General features: G+C 40.9%; 1 long non-coding RNA gene across 1 annotated transcript in view; it reads right to left on the bottom strand.

The window, feature by feature from the left end:
- Positions 1-5,547: 5,547 nt before the first annotated feature.
- Positions 5,548-20,012, bottom strand: part of LOC131585476 (uncharacterized) — a 30,718-nt gene continuing 16,253 nt past the window's right edge. Inside the window, exon 4 of the long non-coding RNA XR_009278953.1 lies at positions 5,548-5,982. This is a non-coding gene — a long non-coding RNA (uncharacterized LOC131585476). The remainder of the gene's footprint in view (positions 5,983-20,012) is intronic.

Raw genomic sequence — 20,012 nt, 5'->3', positions numbered from 1 at the left:
TTTCGGTTTCAAAGCTGGACTTCTTTCCCGCAATTAGAAAAGCAACCTCTGCCCGGGCAAAACAAACCGCTAAATTAGTCAGATTTAGAATAGTAATTATTGCTGTGGGTGGGGAGCGTTTGCGGGGGGGCTCTGTGGGTGCGAGCCCACGGGGGAGGCTGCTCCGCTCCCTCCCGGGGCGCCCTGGCCGGCCGCACTCCCCTCCCGCTCCTCCCGCAGCCGCGGGCTGAGCTAAGCAGGGCATTTAATTGTGACCGACTGAAACACACCAGGTCACTTCAGTGCACTTTCATGACAAGAGCCTTTCCTTTTGTACGTGCGATTGAGCTGAAATCAGGAGATATCAAAGTTTAAGGGCTAGGGAGGGAAGATCTCTAGCATTTCTCTTGCCCTGCAGATCGTAAAACACAGGAATCGTTGAACACTAATCAAAAAAGACTGAGAGAGTCATTGACTGTGAGAGCCCCTCTCACAGGGAAAGGTCTTGGTGAGTCTCTTTTTGGAAAGGTTTCTGCCATATTGTTAACTAACAAATTCACGACTGTGCAGTTGCTTCCCCTTCAAATACATAGTTCCTCAGTTCTTCAACAATTGATTTCAACAGATGTTTGTAAAATGGAAATGTTTCCATACATCAGTGAGAACAATTTATCAGCAAGCTTAGTGAGAAAGCACTAAACTTTCATACATTTTTGTGGGTGTGAAGGCTTTTTTTAAATTTCAGCTGTATTTACTGGCATTTTATTAAGTTACCTGTCTTTAAAAACAAAACAAAAAAAAACCCCACAGTGTATTTCTTTCTAAATTGCTGTATTATTTTAATTTTAAAATATCCTTTCTTTTCATTTGTTCACTGCCTTCACGCCAAATCCAACCCAAAAACATAACTTATGTCCATGTGAACTAAAATTTTACATTATAAAAGAAAAAAATATATTTGCTCTTTTTAAAAATAAACTAAACTTCCTTTGTATCTGTTCTTGGGCTTGGGAGTTGGTTTTGATTTGGATATTTTCTCCATATATGTATGCATGTTTGTGTGTAGCCCCCACGCACAAACATTGAACCCAAGTTGTAAATGCTGGATCTGGGTACTAATGGGTGGGGACTTGGAGCAGTGGATCTCTGGCAGTGTTTTTGGAGATGGGAGAGAAGGGCAGTGGGCTGTGAAATCACACATTCCTGTCCAATGGAGCTGAAATAATGGTATTGTTCTCTGGAAAAGAGGTTGCTTTTCTCTTCTCCATTCTTCCCCTGATCTGCAGGGACCTGATTGTGCAGTTAATCAGCAAAAAAGCGTTTGATGTAAGGCAGGGCGTGAATTCAAAAGGGCCAGGGGGGATTCAAGAGGGATTCTTCTGTCTGTTAGAAAATGTTTTTCTGATTTCAAAATGGTAGACATTTGAAAAGCTGCACTGGTCTCTCTTCAGAGACCCGGGTTTGTAGTAGGTACCAGCACTAATTATATCGCTTCCTTTGTGGGTTTGACACTTTACTGCTTGGGAAAGGAAAAAAAAAAAAAAAAAAAAAAAAAGAAAGAAAAGAAAAAAAAGAAAAAGAAAAAAAAAAGTAGGTATCTTACAGCAAAAAGAAAGATGTCCTTCCTGGAGCAAAGGTGAGCCACTATATCCCTGCAGTTAATTCCTTCAGCTCGCTATCAATCGCCAGAGAGTCTCCTTATGCCTTGTCACAGGTTTAGCATTGCACGATTCAGAGTAAAATAAAGCCCGTGGGGAGCAGGTAAGAACTAAGTTGGTTTTGTAGCTCTTTTTGGTGACCTGTGTCCTTAGCATGACATCCACCTCCCCGAATCTTTAAACACTGAGCCTTTCCTGTCCCACACACTTCTCTGTAAATCTTTCCTTGCCAGCCTTGTCTTGAATGCCAAGAATATTTGAAGCCTGTTTCTTATTTCAGTGTGGTCATTTCCCAAACTCTTTAACAAAATGCTTTCTGCCGATTTCTGCTGTTGTATGTACGCAACATGCAGCTATCTTTCCTATGCACAGCGTCTATACATATGTAAATATGCAAATTCATTGCTATCCTTTACTTAATATATTATTATAGCTACACAGGAAATGACACATCCTAGAGAAAGGCAACTGCCTTGGATGTTTACGTGGAAAATGTGTAACTTTACAGCAAACTCCAAACGGCTTTGTCAGTTTAACTTTGAGCAAACTGCAAATAAAATTAATGAAAGGTCCCCATCGCCCACCCTGGGTCCCCAGCCCCAGATCTGTCACTGTGCACCACAGCCCTTTCCACGGGCTCCTTCGTGCTCTGTGAAAGGAGGATTGCTCAGTTATAATGCTGGATTAATTGATTCAATTTTTGTGTTTCAGGGCTGGGGGACACTGGGGAATTCTTTGGATTTTTGTTGTTGTTGTTGTTGTTGTTGTTGTTGTTGTTGTTGTTGGTTTTTGCTGCAAATGTGCAGTTGTGCTCTCCCCTCCCTTTGGAAAGGAAGGCTGAGGAAAGACATTTGTTCTGCTGTTAGTTTGCTTTCAAGAAGGGCTCCTTGCAACTGTCCAATGCTGGAGAAGAATGGCGTTTTTATAATTTTTAAACATCAAGGAGGGGAGGGAGAAAAGCTGATTTTTTTTTTTCTCCAGATCTTGGGGTGTTTTTGCAGTGTAACTCAATCTGATGTCACTGGGGGTGGAGTCTCCTCTGCGTTTGCTTAAACTGGAGCTGCCTCAGTTCAAGGCCTTGTGGCTGAAAGTTCTTAAATCTGTGGCAGACAGGCACGACTATTCCTTAATGAGACCCCCGCTGCAATAACGCGTTTTTTATTTTAATCAGCTTCTTAATGCTATTAATTACGATTTCTTTCATAATACTCTCCCCATCTGCAAGGTTAATGCAGTCCCACACGAGCAGCACAGTAACACGCTCCACCGTTACCGTCTGTGTGAAAACACATGTACAAACTCATGTAGACCCCTCTTAATTAGGTCTTGAACATGCATATGCTTTGTGGGTGTGGGTGACAGGCAGAAACAAAGAGAAGAGGGCAAGGAAAATTTCACAGAAGTTTCCAAAGATATTTACAGAAGCAGTTATAAATTAACTTTAAACTTCATCCTTGTGGAAGATTGCTACATATAGGAAGGATAGATTTGGGTTTTGTGTTTTGTCTTTTATTCCTAGCTCCCTAGTTGCAAACATTGTTTCTGTGGATGAAACTATGAGGTTGGATTCAAAATTAATTGATAAAACTCCATGGGAGACAGGAACAAATAGATTCATATAATGTTCACAGGGCAGCATTGACTATTCATGTTTAAACTTAAACAGATTGGACTTTTGGTTTGCTTCCACTTCAAAAAATCAGTACCAATCCTTCAGAGGGGCTGGAAATCAAAGTCCCCTCTAAAATCAGCTAAAATTGTAATTCTCATTTAGCACAGCTACTTTGACTGTTCTGTTTTAACACACTAACATGAAAAATTAAGTGCACTCTTTATTTAAGTACTGATTTGAATTATCCTAAAACTTGCCCTTTAGATATGGGAGATTTCACTACTCCCATATTTTTGCCCAAGTAGTTTAACCAAAAAAAAGTTTTCTTTGAATGGGCTTTCATTCAGACACATGAGAATAAAAGTTTAAAATTATTCTATGTATGCATATTCCTCTCCAGATATATGTGTCTGCATATCACTGAAATTCAAATTGTTTCTTTATTTTCCCCCAGATTCTTATAGTTTTTCAACAAATGAAACTTGTTAAAGGCTTTTTTAAGTGAAAAAAAACCCCAAACAAAACCAAAAGCACTATTTACAACAAAAAGGCATCCCCCAAAACATTTTAGTAATTTAAAAGCTGTCAGAAACGATTTCTAAAAGTTTAAAATGCACCCAAACTCATTCCCGCCAACCACATCTTTATTTAGACCGAACAATCGTTTTAATGTGATAAAACTGCAATATTTTCTTCAGGGTATTTTCCTATCTGCAGGACAGAAAACAAGAAAGGTCAAAGAAATCTCATATCTTTCACTAAAAATAAATAATCTTAAGAATTTCCTAGCTAGCAGATGGCCAAAAATACCTTGCATGTTTCCATAAACATATCCAATCGATAGCTTCAAAAGTGATTGAATGTAACCGAAATGCAGCCAGCCCAAAGAGCTCGGCTCTCTCCTGATCAAACCTCTACAAAGCAGGCTCTTGTGCTCGACTTGACAGTGTCCGAGAGGGAGGGGAGCGGCAATGAGAAAACCAGTCACTAAATTTGAGTTATGAACGAGGGACTGGAAAGGAGGAAAAAAAAAAGAAAAGAAAAAATGGGGGCGCAGCTAATGCAAAAATCAGTTTAATTCCATCGGGTTTACATTGATGTGCTTTTGCCCCCGGATCCCACCGCGGCTGCGGACCCGCAGTTAAACCCATCTCTAGCCCAAAGCCCGGCACACATCCCCGCTACAGGAAAGAGGGGCATTGTGCTCCTCGGCTCACATTTTCTTCTCCCCCCTCTTTACTCGTCCCCCATCTCTCCCCCCTCCCTCTTTTGTAAATCAGAATGAGGAGGTTTTATAGTGAGTCTAATTCTCACTCCCTCCATTTCCTTCCTTTCTGCATTTTTTATCCCCCTTCCACCCCGCCCCTCCTCTGCCTGCAGCCCTGGTATTGATTAACCACTTCGCTGCTACCCCTGGGCGCTGCCTCTCTGCGGCCGCTCCGAGCGGGCCGGGCCGGGCCGGGCCGGCCGAGCCGCGCCCGGGGCCGCGGGCAGGAGGCGGCCGGGGCTGCCCCGGGGCCGCTGCCCCAGCGCCCGGAGCCGGCCCCGCGCTCCCGCCGCTCCTGACCAGCCCTTTGAAGTCACTGGCACTTAATGGTATTTAATGAGGCTGCCGCAGCGCCGGCGGTGCCCGGACGGCTCCGGGAGCGAGGAAAAGTGGTCAAACCATCCGCCGGAGAGCCGAAAGCGGGGGGGCTCAGCACAGAGATGCAGCCCCCGGGAGTACGGAACCGTGGAAGGAGGAGTGTGAAGGAGCGAGGGGGAAAAACCCCGAGCACCGAAATAGTTAATGGCCCCTGGATGCATTGATTAGTATTGATGGTTTTGGTAGTTTTAATGGATTTGTTGTTTGTGGGAGGTGGGGAGCTTTTCCCTTGCTTTGAATTCTAACCCCCTGGCTGGGAGCTTGCTCCTAATTGCATGCACAGCATTCCTTCGGAGTGGGTGGTATCACCTTTTACTGCTGCTCCCTTCCACAGGGAAGGCCTGTAAAAAATCCCTTTCATGTGCCCGAAAATCAATACCCAGGGCTCTGGATGGCTGCTGTAAAAACAAAACAAAATCCTGTCCCTCCCTCACACAAAAAACAATTATATATATATATATATATATACACATGTACACACACATACATACATATACCTATATAGGGAGAGAAAGGGGAAAAAGAACCCCAGAAGAGCCACCCCTCCCTGCAGACACATGCAGGGGACAGTTGATTCCTTTTGCCAAGCCAGGGAAGAGGCAGTGTCAGGCTGGTGTGCAAAGAGCCCCTATTTTTACAGCTGTTGGGGACACTTTCAGAGGGGGCTGCAGTTGGGAGCTGGAGGTTTCAGTGTGGTTCTGGTCAATAAAAATGGATATGGCTTGAAAATGCCTGCTCCAGTGGCCGGGAGGATGGAGGGTCAGAAGCAGTGCTTAAAAGGTTAAAAAGGACTGTGAGTGGGAAGTTGTAGGGTTATGGGTGGAGTTATCCACACTTTTTAAAACAGCACAACAGAGTAAACAAATTCATCTTTCAATTAATGTCAGGATGAAGGTAAGAGTGAAAGCGTGTTGTGCCTCACTGTGACCAGCACTGACTTTTTGAAATAAAAAATTAAGACATTTTATTAGGCAACTATTAAGCTGAGTTTATTTTTCATTCTGTCCCCAAATTGTGCGAAAATGATGGCAGTCTAAGTTGCAAGTGAACTTCACTTCTCTCTCTGCTGGATCTTAATTTCTTTAGCACTGAGGGGAGAGGGAACGATTGTTAAGCGTTTAAAAATCCATGCAAAATAAATCAATGTGTTTCTGCCATCTACATTTCAATTCAATAACATCGTTTTCATAGAGCTATTTCATTAGGATGGAATAACTCACCTGTAAGTAATTACAGCTGACTTGCTTTCTAGCAGAGACCAATACAAGTCCAGAAAGGGGATAAAGGTTAGCTCAAAGAAATACTGCAGAGGTTTGGCATGGGTATAAAAGCAAATAGTTATGTTCTCTCCTTAGAAAGCAAGTAATTTTGAATAATCATTTAAAAGAAAATTCATAGCTGTGCCTTGAAGCTTCATTTTAATCTAGAATTTAAAACCAAAACCTAACTTGAAAGTGTTTCATCAGTAAAAGGTCTGCATCAAATAGAAAAAAAGCTCCAAATGAACAAACAACCCAAAGTTCCTATAATAATTGTTTGAGAAATCCACCTTTCTCAGATTTCACAGGGGCTCAAGCAGTCAAATAGTTTGTTTGGTATTTGTTGTTGTAATTCTTCTTCTTGTTGAAACTGTGTGTTGGCACTGAGTAACATTTGTTTGAAATTAGTTTATCAGTGTAACACTAACTTAAGAATGAGTTTAGTGGTTCAAAAGTGCACTACTTTGAATGAGATAATTTAAGTGGAGCTCTACATGGAAAAAAAACCATGAAGAGTATTTAAAATTAATTTTAAATCTAATACTATCAGATCTAAAGAGCATATTTTAATATACAGTTTACTGTAAAAATCCTAGTTCAAAGTTCTTATTTAATTCCTAGTTCAAATGCTTAGTAATTTTATTTAATGATTTTATTACAGCAAACTGCCCAAACATTTTGTATTAATTCATACTAATGTGCAACACTTATTTCTATCTTGTCCAGAAGGTGCAGTAGGAAATTTTCCAGGATGATTTCTTTTTAGGAAACTCCATGTTTCTTAGTAACAAACAAGATTTTAAATAGAAAGAATCTTTTTCATTATTAGATAATTTCAGGAAGTTCATCCTTTCAACATTCTACGAGCTTCTGTATGTACATTTTAAAACAAAATATTTACAAAATAAAATGCCTTTCTAAAATCCCTAGGACATGCTCATCTCCGAAATTTTGTGGGTTTGTATTTTAAGCTCTTTTTGGAACAAAATTTAAAAAGGTCATTTTGCTTTACCAAACAATTAAAATGTGCTTTCAGACAGGCAGGGAAAGGAGGGAGCTGGGCTGTGACGGATTTGAGGCATTGTTTTAGGAGAGCACTAGTGCTACAAAACTCCCAGTGTTTCAGGAGTGTACTCTTTGTTTTAGTGTCAAGAAGAACATTCAGATGATTTTATTTTATTTATCTTTTAAATTAAGACAATCCACAAAACTTAATCAGAAGCAGAGCATAGGATTCAGTTCTTTCCTTCTTTCCAAATCTGTTTCTTAGTTGTTTTTTTTTCTTCCCCAAATAGTTAAAAAACCCTCAACACCAACCTAAAATAAAATAAAGCAAATGACTTGCAGTTCAGAGAGCATGAAAAAAAAAAAAAAGGATGGTTATTTCTTTCATTCATTGAATTCACCTTAACAAACTATTTTGGAATTTCATTTGTTTGAAAACTGCAGCATATTTATCTCCCAGGCATTTTAGGGCACTAATCTGACATTGAAGAAAAGTAACTGAAGAAAAACCCACCTCTTTCCCACCCCCTAGCAGAATTGCCAATTAATATGATTCTGTTAGTCCTGACCAAATGGGAGGAATCAGTGAGGTATTATGGGAGATTTATCTAAGGGTCACATCTCACTTCTGAGTTAAGCATTTAATATGAAAAGAAATAACTATAAAGCTTTTCTCTTTCTTTTGGTAGCTGTAAAATAGGTGCTAAACATGAAGATACTTCTGTGTTTGCTGAGGTGTCAGAGCAGTCTCTGGACAGAGTTACCAGAGCTTTTTGTTTCTCTGCTAAGTTTTGAAATCATCCCTTTTCTAACACTAAAACCCCACCAGTAAACACTTGTGCAGATGTACTTGGTATATTTAAAAGGAGCTGATCTATTTCAGTGGAATTATGAAATTATGGTTTGCTTATCAAACAGTGTAGTTTAAAGGGCTCATGAAGCTTCAGCTTAAATTTGGGTGTTTTAGAGGGGTGAACATGTGGCTGTGATCTTAGTTGGACTATCTCATAAACTGTCCTTTCAAAATGAAGTAGAAAACTGCAGATAAAAATGTTCACAGCTTTGCCTGGCTTGCTACTGAATTGCTCTCTAGAACTGAATTGAAAACTAATTTCCACTGCTTTTAGCTTTTAACCAATATAACTTTGTTTTAAGCTTGCAGTTTTAGTGAATGCTTCCAAAGTTCAATTTAATCTTTGTATTCCTCACTAGCACCAGTGAAGCTTAATTTTAAACAATGTTTGTTAAAAACTTTGTTTCAAGATTAATTTCCCCTTCCCTTACAACTTGTGTGGTTTGCTCTTCTCATAAATCCAAAACAATAATTACTGGCATTTTGCTAAATTATTTTTTCTCAAGTTGTGTGCCAGTTATTCAAGAAGATCAAGGATTAATGGTTCAATTATATTTAAAATATAATTTATAAGTTCACACCCAGTTTCCAGGCACTTCTAGATAACCAAGAAGAGAACCTACCTACCTTTTGTTATAATTTAGTATTCCTCACCACTTGTAATGAAAGATGCTGAATTAGTTAAACAAGACTTTATTGGCACAAGAGGAAAAATGAAAATAAATGAATTAACAAACCCTGAGAAATTATCTTTGTAATTACAAAATTTCTTTGCTTCATATCTCACACACATTGTGCATTTAACCACAGGAAAGTGGAGGGTGCTTTAGGTGTAAAAGACCCTTTAGAAATATTTCAGTCAATGTGGCTAGCTCTTGAGCATGTTTATGTTTGCCTTTCATGTCAATGGGGGAAAAATAGCAATGAAATTTTGGTGTTTATACACCTAGGAGCTGGAAAGTCCTGGTTAAATATACCAATCTGGAGCTGGGAACATTTATGTGAGAATGAGAGCTTCTTCGTGCTAATTGAAATCTGTACCTGCAAAATAACAACCCACAAGAAGAAATAATTTTTCAATCAGAGCTTAAACTGATCAAGAGCCTGTGACCAAACCCAGGACAAATTCAGATATATACAGTACTCTAGAAACACTCTCTTACAGAATAGGAGAGTGATTAGAGAATAGAGATTTTTCTATCATAGAGATTGAATTCAGTATTTGTAGAAATCATTTGTTGAGATCAAACACACAGCAGTGTCTTTTGAAAACATTTAAAAATACTCCTTATCCACACTGTTATCTTTGTGACTAAATGATTTTAGCAAATGCTGCAGGGCTAAGACATTAGCTAACAGAGTGCAAAGGGTCCCTGTTTGTCTCAACCCTCTGAGTATTCCTTGTAGAATCCACATTTAAAACATTCAAATGCTTTTCCCCCAATGACATCAAAGAATGTTTAAATCAATATTTGGATGATGAGGGAGCAAATGTTTGAATTTGGGAAGGAAGGGGCAAACGTAGCCTGTGCCTGGTTGCTGTAGCACATCACACACAGATTTGAGGTGGGCAAAGGTTGTCACATGGCAGAGCTGCTGTAGGAAAGGGAGGAAGGGGAGGAAGGGACAGCAGCTACTCAAATGGTCAGAGGAGGTTTGAAGGATTTCATGACTGGGCAATTCCACCAGGCAGATTAAAACTGGGAGGAATTAGCACTACCTTAAAGGGAGCTTTGATTTTTATGTGGACAATATTAACAGGGAACTAGAGATTCTCAGGGCAGAATCAGTTCAGCAATTCCTCAAAATACTTGATTTAATATCACCAATGAAGAGGTGCCTTTGTGGCAGAAACCAGAGACAGCACATTTTTTTTATCTAAGCTTAGAAGGTGTCCTGGGGTGCTGTGAACACCACCAAAATCCTTTTAGAAGTCCAGAATTTAAAAGACAATTTTCTCTCTTAAGACCTGACAGTGGAAACTTCAGTGATTATGTTCCAGCTCAGACAGTTTTTCTCCTTGCCATATAAACTTTAAAGACAATAAAGGTGTAGAACAACTGTGATTTAAACCAAAACAAAATAAGACAAAAACAAAACAAGAGAACCACCACACAGTAAAAACACCTTAATAACATTTAAAACAAACTATTAAGGTTTGTTCCAAGTACACACATGAACTTTGTTCTAACAGACTCAAAGTAGCAAGTTCATTTACTACTTTTACCTGTCTTTTGGCAGATCTACCTTTGCTTCAGCACAACTTCCCGAAGTCCCTGGCATCCTAAAATTGCTATTCATTAGTGTCTGGAAAAAAGTAACCAGCTTTTCTCTGCTGTTCATATAGAGGATGTGCACTATCTACTTCACTATTTCTCATTCAAATTAAACTTTGTATGAAAAGATATCATCAAAAGAAATCCCTAAAAAGTTTAGGGTCATTATGTGACAGGATATTTGTTTTTATTAAGGGTATGTTAAACTATCCTGATCCAAATAGCAATCAAGATAACATCTCTTTGAGCTACATTAATTCAGACTCTCAAAGTCCAACATGTATATGGCAAAGTGTGCAAATTGATAGCTAAAGGATGTTGTGCACTTAAACCACACTTTGAAACAACAGACCATTCCGAAGAGATTGTACAGTCTCATCTCATTTAACTGAAATTAATCAAAATTAAACAAATTCTCAAAATGTCAGAAGTGATTGTAAAAAAACAATGTGCATTGCAAACCCCACCACCTAAACAGCCATTATGTTTAAAGGAAATCTGTGATCTGCAACTAATTAGGAGCAAAATGGTTGTAAAATATTTAATTTGTGAGTAACATTTTAAATTCAGTAACAGCTATAACAAAATGGGTAAGTAAATGATGTTAATCACTCCTGATACTAAATTATCCCTATTTTGCTTCTAGGACAGAAATCAGACTGGGCAATGTTTTCTATTAGTTAAACACATCCATAGCCAAATGAAAGCCTAGGAGGCCCTTTAGTTAACGGGGATTCCAGCATCCTTGCTGTTCCTTTATTTTGGGCACTTTTTAGAGGTCATATAACTGATTTAAGGAGTCACCTCTTGATATTTCAGTGGAGATAGTGAGCATTATTTTGCTGATAAGAGCTATTTCAGACAGGTAGAGCAGTATTTCCTGCAGTGGAAGCTGAACACCAAGCTCATCTGAAATGACTTCAACAACTAAAGGAAAATACTGCTCTCCAGCCTGCTATACCTTTTTCTTCCTTTTTGGTTTTGTTCCAAAGAAGAAGAATATTTGGAGGTTGTACTAAATAATGCAACAAAATCTAAGTGGTTATTTCCACAGTGAAGCTGTTGTTTCTTTCAAAATGTGGTATCTTCTCTGGCTTTAATAAATTAATGGTAAGCACAGCAAGTGGGTGCAAATGGTCAGCTCCTCCATGCCCAAAACACTCCTGTGTGGTGTCTCCTGCATGATCTAAATGACAGAGACATATGGTCTCACTCTCACCTGTTTTCCAGTTTTTTACACCCTCAGGCTGTCCATTCTCATTTCTTATTTAATGATAAGTAATATTGTATTTTTATATATCCTTTAAAAAAGAAAATAGATCCATTTTTAAAGCTCATTTTAATTCATGAACATCCCAGATTAGACTCAGCTTCTCAAGATGAATTATTTCCTGCTTTTCTTTCTTGTAAATATCTTCCACCACCAACCACCTTCTGCAGATAAAACTTTACCAATTAGTCATTTACAGACATAAACTCACAAGGCAAAAAACAGCCTTTGCAGATCCAGGCCTCTTTGATGATGATGATGTTTACAAATGCTTTCACTGCTGGGCTAGTAATGTGCACTTTGCCATTAGTTCTCTGAAACTGTTCAACACACAAAATCTGCCTTTCAGCAAGGCAGATGGTAAGAAAGATTGTTCCTTTCATTACATGCAGGACACTTATAAAATAAATAATGGCTGGGGTGAACGTACCGATTTCTTCAGACTGAAAAAAGCTGTCTTGTTGTTCAAAATGGTTTCACTGGTTGAACAGGTCACTCACATAAATAACTGTCCTGGAGAGATTTCCCCTGTTCCTGCATTGCCACTGTGCCTCCCAGCAGAGGATGGGGTGGGGGCTTCTGGTGCCAGGTGCTTTACATGCTCATTGTAAGGCAAACCTTGTATATGAGATGTGACTGAAATCCTTCTTTTCTCTATTGTGGTTTTTTCAGTTCCTATGAAAATTTGCAGTTCTGTCCTTTAGATGTCAAGTGCATCAGGACATGCTAGCTCCCAACAGCACTGTCATACACAACAGAGCAACAGAACAAAAGTTCTGCATTTGATGGGGATACAGGAGCTGAAAAGGGTTAAGTCAGAAAACATGCAGAGACATGAGTAATCTGCACTGCCTGAACAGAAGCAGAAGTGGGCTCCTGAGCTCTGTGTCTTGCAGAAAGGGTGAGAGAAATGTCAGAGCCCAAGCAGCTTGCACTCATTTGGGAGAGGAATAGCTGTTTCAATAAAGCAGAGAGTGGGCAAAGTTTATCCTGTACAAGACCACAGGGGTTAGAACTCTTTTACTGCTGCAGGCAGCCTTGGCTGAACAGCTGAGTGTCCATTTGGAATCAGGCAGAAGTGAACATGAAGTATGTCAGCTCAGCTGCTCCTGTGCTCTGGTTTTCCTTCGAGTGTTGGCTGGGACAGACCATTCCTGCTCCTGTGACTTGATCCCAACACAACCAGTTTTTGCTTTGCAGCTGACCACAACAACACATTGAAAGTGTGCAGCATATTTAGCTTTCCATCTGAGTGCCAGACACTGACAGAAATCTGAGGGTTAGAAAGATGAATTAGCTGCTCTCTCCATTCCCTTCCTCACCATGCTCTGCTGTGGTCCACAGAAATACCTAAGCTTCAGCTGAGTTTTGAGTTTGCTTTAATATCCATCAAAGTACTTTAATAGCTAACTTTGCTATTTCAAGAAAGAGAAATTAACTAGAATGAATGAAATTGAGCCTTTGACTCTGTGATGAAAAACTCTGTTTTTTAGACTCATAATCACAAAACTGAAAGAAAAGCTGGAGATATAATGATGATTTGTAAGAATGGAACTAAAACTAGGGGAGGTAAGAGAAATGATCAGAAAGGAGGGATGGAAGCATTCTCCAGACCAACCTAAAAACTTTCACACAATGACATGGAAAATAAAGACTTCAGATGTCTCCAGATATGGACAGAGCAAGTTTCTAAAATCACTCTGCTAGGAAAGGGAAAGAACTTGTGTACTTCTTGGACAGAAGCTCCATTTGCCTTTTACTGTGCTATATAGCCATCACTGACACCTTGGACCTGGCTGAGCTGTGTAAAAAGGTACTGAGGGTAATGTTTCCACATCTGTCCTTCTGCCCCTCCACCCATCTCCCTGTGGGGGACCATCCCTATTTGTGTTGTGACTACAGCTTGGTTGGGCATGATCATGTATGTTTAGATGTAAAAAGAGAAAATGCTCTGAGTAATACTGAGTTCCTGTGAGTCTGTTGCTGGGATATTTGTTTCTTTCTTGGAGGATAAAACCATAGACACATCTTATCCTGATCTGTCCTGTACTTATATGTTCCTGGGAAAAGCAAATATCATGGTCTCTACTCGTCGTGCCAGCTGATTGTCTGTGTGAGGGGCATACAGCTCTGCAGAGAGAAGATGGAAAAGGGAGCTGAAGTTTTGGTCATGAATCTTACAAACTGTGTCTTGGTCAATAGAAAAATAAATGAGAGGATCCTCAGAACGTGGATCTGCTTAAATACATGTTCTTAGCACTTGACACTGAGATTGCCAATGATCACAGTACCCTGATGCTTTCCTAATCTGGCGTGTCCATAGACCAGGCTTCTTGGATTTCAGTTATATCCTTTTGTCTCATGTTTACAGCTAATGCAGGACAGGAGTCCCGTGGCTGAATTCCCAGAGAAACACATCTCTAGAATTTGACTGAGACACCATGTCCTGTGGGGAAAGTTACTGTGGGATTCTGAGTTCAGCCCAAGGCTGGACAAAAATGTGGTCAAGCCTATTGACAGGTTTTACCTTGCCTTTTCTTCCTAGGCATTGTTTCCCAAAACCTCATAGGAGTTAAACAATAGAACATTTCAGTTTTATGAAGAGTCTGATACTGTTTCCACTGATCCACATCTGTGCAGTGGGACTCTGGATCAGCCCTGCTGCTGAGTTTTCTGAGTACTACTGATAGGAGTGACAGATATTTGCTACTCCTTGGGAGGATCCTTGGAAACTCCTGCATGATTTCTGTGATAGCCTATCATCAGAGGAACTTAGGCCACAGTACACCAAAAGAGTAATCTGCTTAGGTTTATCCCAAATCAAGAGGCTGATTTATTTTAATGTACTCATAGAAACTGAGGATGGGGAAACCTCTCTCTGTCCCTGTAGTCATATTTCAGCTATTAATGGGACGTCCTCTGCACTGAGAGATAGAGTTTGCTTTTCAGAAATCTTTCAGCAACAGATGGGCATTATGAATGGAAAGTGAGGACTGCAGAAGCAAACTTTCATTTCCCATACTCTGCACAGACTGAGTGTAATGCCAGATCTGGGAACTGACCAGATTTAGCAGTACTGTCCAATGTAGACGAATTTCTATTTTACTGCCTCTGTACCAGCTCAGTGCTTTTCTCTACAGGTTTGTTTTATACACTGTGTTTAGAAACAGTTCATTTGTCATGTTTTAAGAAGACACAAAGTATCACTGTTTCCAACTCTTTGAACATGGAAGGCTGATTAATTTCTAATTTGGGCACTTAATTAAGATTAAGAGCTTGGAACAGTTTCCATCTGAAAGCAGTGAGAGTTTAGCTGCTGATTTTGAATGCAGGTAGAATTACACTGTCAGGCTGTGTCAGTACAGCACAAAAAGTACACCAGAGTGCTAAAGAAACAAATTTTCCACTAAAGTCCAGAACAGAGGTCTGGAGGGCTTCCAGCTCCTACCCAGCCAACAGTACCTCCTGTTGAAATCATTGATGTGGATCAGTGTGAGGATTGGAACTGCACTTTTCAACAAAACAGTTGTTGAGGAGGCTGCCTGTGTATCTCAAAGGAGCGTGTCTATTCAAACACCATCCTCACTGCTTGCTACAAGATGATTATTTTTTTCTGGTAAGACAAGAGACTGAGACATTGGTACCCTGTTCCAGGGGGGCAGAGAAGGGCAGCCCAGGATGAAAAAGAAAGGATAGAGAGACTTAGGTAATGTATTGCCGACACAAAGATGGCACTCACTGGCTACAGAATCGGGCCACATTTCAGAGAGTGTCTTGCTGTTCCCTGTGCTCTCAAGCAGAGCAGAGACACCTTACACTCATCCTCCTGTGGAGGAAGACTTCCTTTCTTGCTCTCTGGCACCATTACCCCTTCAGGCCAGAAGTTATTTCATTTGAGGACAGAAAGACAACTGCCCATGTGTCCATCACTTGCACAGCTCACAGAATTGGGTGTGGGGAGGGAGCAGCAGTGGGGCAGCCAGGGCTGTGCTTGGGGAGGGGATGAACTGAAGCGGCCCCTTGGCCCTGCCCCTGCAGAGAGCTGCACTGAAAGGCAGGAGATTCCTGTGGCAGAGACCATTCATCCACACAGGCCAGCCCAGGAGCAAGTACGTGAAGATCAAAAAAATTGATTGGTCAGGGATTCCTTATATTCCGTTTTCTCTTTCCAAGCTGGGTTGTGCCTTATCTTGCCTACGCTTTAAGATCACCTGGTGTCAGTGAGCTATTTGTTACAGCAGGCAAAGCCCCATAGCACTTACCCAACTGCACAGAGCCTCCCATCATAGGAACTCCTTCCCAGAAAGCCCCACTGCACCGGGGCTTAGGTTTTCAGTTTGTCAGGTCCAGGCCACTTCTCTTTACTCTGACTGTTCCTTGCTGCAGGTTCCTCTCTGCTTGCTGGTGAGTGAGTACCTTTAGCCTGTGTTATTTCTCTGTGTTTCTTTTATTTTTTTACCTTTGTTAAACACAGTGTTTATCACTTCATGAGCTGTTGTTATCCAAGGTTCACAAAACACTGGACTCTGCAATAATAGACACAGACACAATGTTGCTCAGAGTAGCAGCTTGCAATTGTAACTCTGAAGGCATTTTATGAAAGTGATTGTTGTATCTCCTTTGCAAGTGTTGTTTCTGCAGCAGAGAATGAAAGTTGCCTGCCCTCCAACAGCAGGACCTCATCTGGGACAGAACACAGATTATGGAGTGCAGATCTCGACTGCACTTGCTCTGTTCGCTTCCTTGCCCTTGTTGTGTTGTGCTTATGCTATGGGAACACACAAACAGGGTCCTTGGAGCAAGGCAGGATTGCAAACACCCCCACACCTACAGATGGAACCTGAGGACATTCTCTCTCAGAACATGATTGGCACAAACCTCAGATATCCTTGTAAGGAAAGCCCTGTGTTTTCATTAATGCCAAGTGGTTTTGTTGTTTTCTCTGCTTTCCTCAAGTGTTCATTCTCTCATCTCGGAACATCACCATAGACCTAACTGCTCTAATTGCTCTGCTTCTTCCTTGTGTTGCTCTAAATTTAGTTTTCAGATGACGGTGTGTATTGGATAAATGAGGAATTGTAGTACATGTCCAGGGTCTTGTTTTAAAGTATCAGCTGGAATAATGGTACCCAGCTGAAAAGTAACAGGACTTTATTGCGATTATTTGATCATTTTCTTTTGAAAGAAAGGTTTTCCAAGCCCATCAGCACTTGTGAGCTGCAAGAGAAAATGATCAAATGACAACGTATACTCAGGAAAACAGCTGCTCTTGCTATAGCCATGAGTCAAAATCTGTTTTACTGTAAAACTTCATTGGCGTCAACTGGAATTTTGCCTGAGTAAGGTGCTCGAGATTTTTCTTCAAGTAACTTTACAGTTACTCAACATGGAGAATTGGGAATCACGTGACATTCCTGACACAATATTATGTTTCCATTCTTGCTGCATGAACATACTTATCTGAAGAGTAAGTAGATTTTACACTTAAAATAGTGCATGCTCATGCTGAAGGCAGACAAAGACTTGGAGCTGTTGTGCTATTGGAACTTCATCTATTTATTCAACTGTCTACCATGGCAGGAATTTTTCTGTTAAATATGTAATTCCCCACTTCTTTTTCTTAAGCAAGAGAACCAGAGGGTGAAAGGGTTGAAGATTAAAATGTAAACAGCAAAATTTATTATAATTACAAGAGTGTTTCAAATTATTTCCTTAAACTGCAACATAATTTACCTCTAGTCAAGGTCTCTATTGGTGGTGAAAGAGGAAACTGCTTGACCTTGGGGTGACCTCTGGCCCCCGGGGGTCAGCGCCCAAGGAATGTGCAGATGTCACGGTTCATAAGCAAGGACAGAAACTCTCAGGTTTCCCAGGCAGAGAGGCGCCAGTTCGGGGATGGGGCCAACATGTGCACCTCCCTTTGAACCAGCCACTCATACCTGCAACCCCATGGAAGGCAAGCACGCTCTGGGCTGGAGATGGGAAAGGTCCAGGGCTGTCCTGGATGGAGGCTTGTGCCAGCAATGGGCAGAAGCAACAGAACATAAAGGAGGGAAAGATAAAATTTCCCTAAAGAGGATCAGCATCTGCACCACTTTTTAATTGCACTCTAGGAATGCTGCAGGCAAATGTGACCTGCAGTGCAGATCCATGTTCAGATCCTGGCAAGGAGCATTTACAGGAGCTTTGGCTGCAACCAATGGATGCAGGTCATTGCTGTTATAAAAGCAAGTGTCCTAAACTCTTAAAAATGTAAAGAAAATAGAGAGAAATAGAAGGATTTACTGTCCATATACTACATTAACAAAAACTGTATGGACTGAACTGGTGCAGTGCAAATTGTAGCTGGGACTTTTGAAAAACCTGCAGAGATCCTCTCAGTAACCCTGTCTGGAGTCAGTCAAGTGCTGCTGGATACCTTCTCTCTGTCTCAGAGAAAGCCATTTGTGCTGCCAGCCCACGTTCTCTAAGCAACAACACAAAAAAAAAAAAAAAAGCCCAAAAGAAAAAATTTCACAGCTAAAAATAACCCCAAACTAACAAAACAAAAACCCCAAAACAAAACCACAACACCTTTATGAAATTATTCTTAATAGAACAAATGAACAAGGGAAGTAGGTTTAAGCTAAAACAAATTGTGTGGTAAATATTGAGCTCAGGGAGAGAAAATTATACCAGCAATAATAACCAAAAAAGAAATGGGATGAGGGAAAAAACAAACACAAACTTTATTTTAATATTTTAATCATACCTTATATATCAAAATAAAATTTATATTTAAGGAAATTGTGAACCCAAGAGTTCCTTTCAACTATTGCAGCCTACAAACCACAAGTTGTGCTAAGCATGATCAAAGTACTTCACAATTAGTTAGGGTTTAAATCACTATAATTGTCAGCCTAGGTTGTAATCAGAGAAACATTGTTTTGAAGCAACAGCAAAGTTGCCCTGGTTGTAATCTGGGGAAAATTCAAGAAAAACCTTGGGATCTGGTTGGTTAACTGTATCCCAGTGCTTGGGGATGGAGTTGTGTTAGACATGTGGGACCTCAGAGAGGCTGGGACCATGAGAAGCCACCCTGCACACGCTGCTGCTGCTGCTGCTGCTGCTGCTGCAAAGCCCTCTCTGAGTGCTGCTGCCCTGCTCAGCTCCCTGGGGAGGAATGGGGAGCACATCAGAGTCTTTGTCAAATGCAGTTTGCGAGGTGCTGTAAAAATCCCGTGCTCCAGGTGATGCTGGGAGGTGCTTGGTACATTCATTGTGGGGATGGTAGGAAGAGGCAGCCAGTGGAATGAGCGGTGCAGAATTCTTGGATGGAGGAGGCAGCAGGAGTGCCAAGAATGACTGCAATGCGAGTGCAAGCCTGCTCGAGCATTGCTCTTTTAATGAAGCTGGCAGCGTGTTATCTGGAAGCTGTGATGGGTTTCCTAACAGATTCCTTGGAAGTTTCAGGTTGAAGAACTCTTCCAGAGGCTCTGCCAACACAACTGAATAGAGGATGAGCTCAAATGCTTTTGTAATTAGGAAGAGAGTATTTCTTGCAATTAAAAAGATCTTCTAGGAGTACAGGAAATAAAGGCTGTCTTTGAAAAATCATGCTTTCTAGACCTTAAAAGGGTAAAGGTAGCTTTAATCTGGACTCTTCTATGGAGAAACTGGAGGAAATTTCCCCACTGGACGCCTCAAAAAGAGAATTTGCTCAGCAGTACAAATGAATAAAACAACAAGGCTTTGTGCTTGAGGATCTCAAAGCGTTTTCTGCTCTGCACCAGGAAATGTAATACCTCCTGGGAGCTGTGCTAAATTGGAAACAGGGACTTTCTCAAAGCTCACTCAACTTCGCTCTGGCTCAGCCCAGCCATGCTTCCACCAGTGTTGGTGGAAGAGACAAGTGATGTTTTGACAACTTGAGTCTTCAGTCGTGACTTTTCTACAGGGATGCAGGAGATTAGCAGGCAGCATAGATTTAGTGAAGAAGCAGTTAAGAGAAGAGAATTAAATTTGCCACCTTGCATGCAGCCAAGCCAGAGACTTTCTTTGGGCTCAGAATGACAGAAAAATCACCACCTTCTTTTCAGTGACTCTTATGGCTTGCAGAAAAATGGGGGTAGCGTTGGGGTGGCAGTGAGGGAATGGACTGGTTGAGGAGGCTCTGCTGGCAGTTTCCCCTGCCCTGTTTCAGAAAAAAATGCAGAACTGAACGAAGTTCAACCCCCAGTTTAGTTTGTATGAATCATCTCCTCTCCTTCTGTTCTCTTCTAGTCACCAAAGAGGTATTAAGGAAGAGATGACTAAAAGAGAGCCATGGGCAGGCAAAAGTGAGGGTAATAATTAGTGTAAGAGATGAGGTTTGTAAGAAGCAATGAGTACCTCAGGTCTTCACTGGGGAGGGGAAACCATTCCCAAGAACCCATTTGGGTTTAGGTGGTGCTGGACTGAGAGAGCCCTGGACATG

Source organism: Poecile atricapillus, chromosome 16 (assembly GCF_030490865.1).
Source record: "Poecile atricapillus isolate bPoeAtr1 chromosome 16, bPoeAtr1.hap1, whole genome shotgun sequence".
Taxonomy (NCBI): Eukaryota; Metazoa; Chordata; class Aves; order Passeriformes; family Paridae; genus Poecile; species Poecile atricapillus.
The sequence above is the reverse complement of the archived record's forward strand: the minus strand, read 5'-3'. Positions and strand labels throughout refer to the sequence as shown.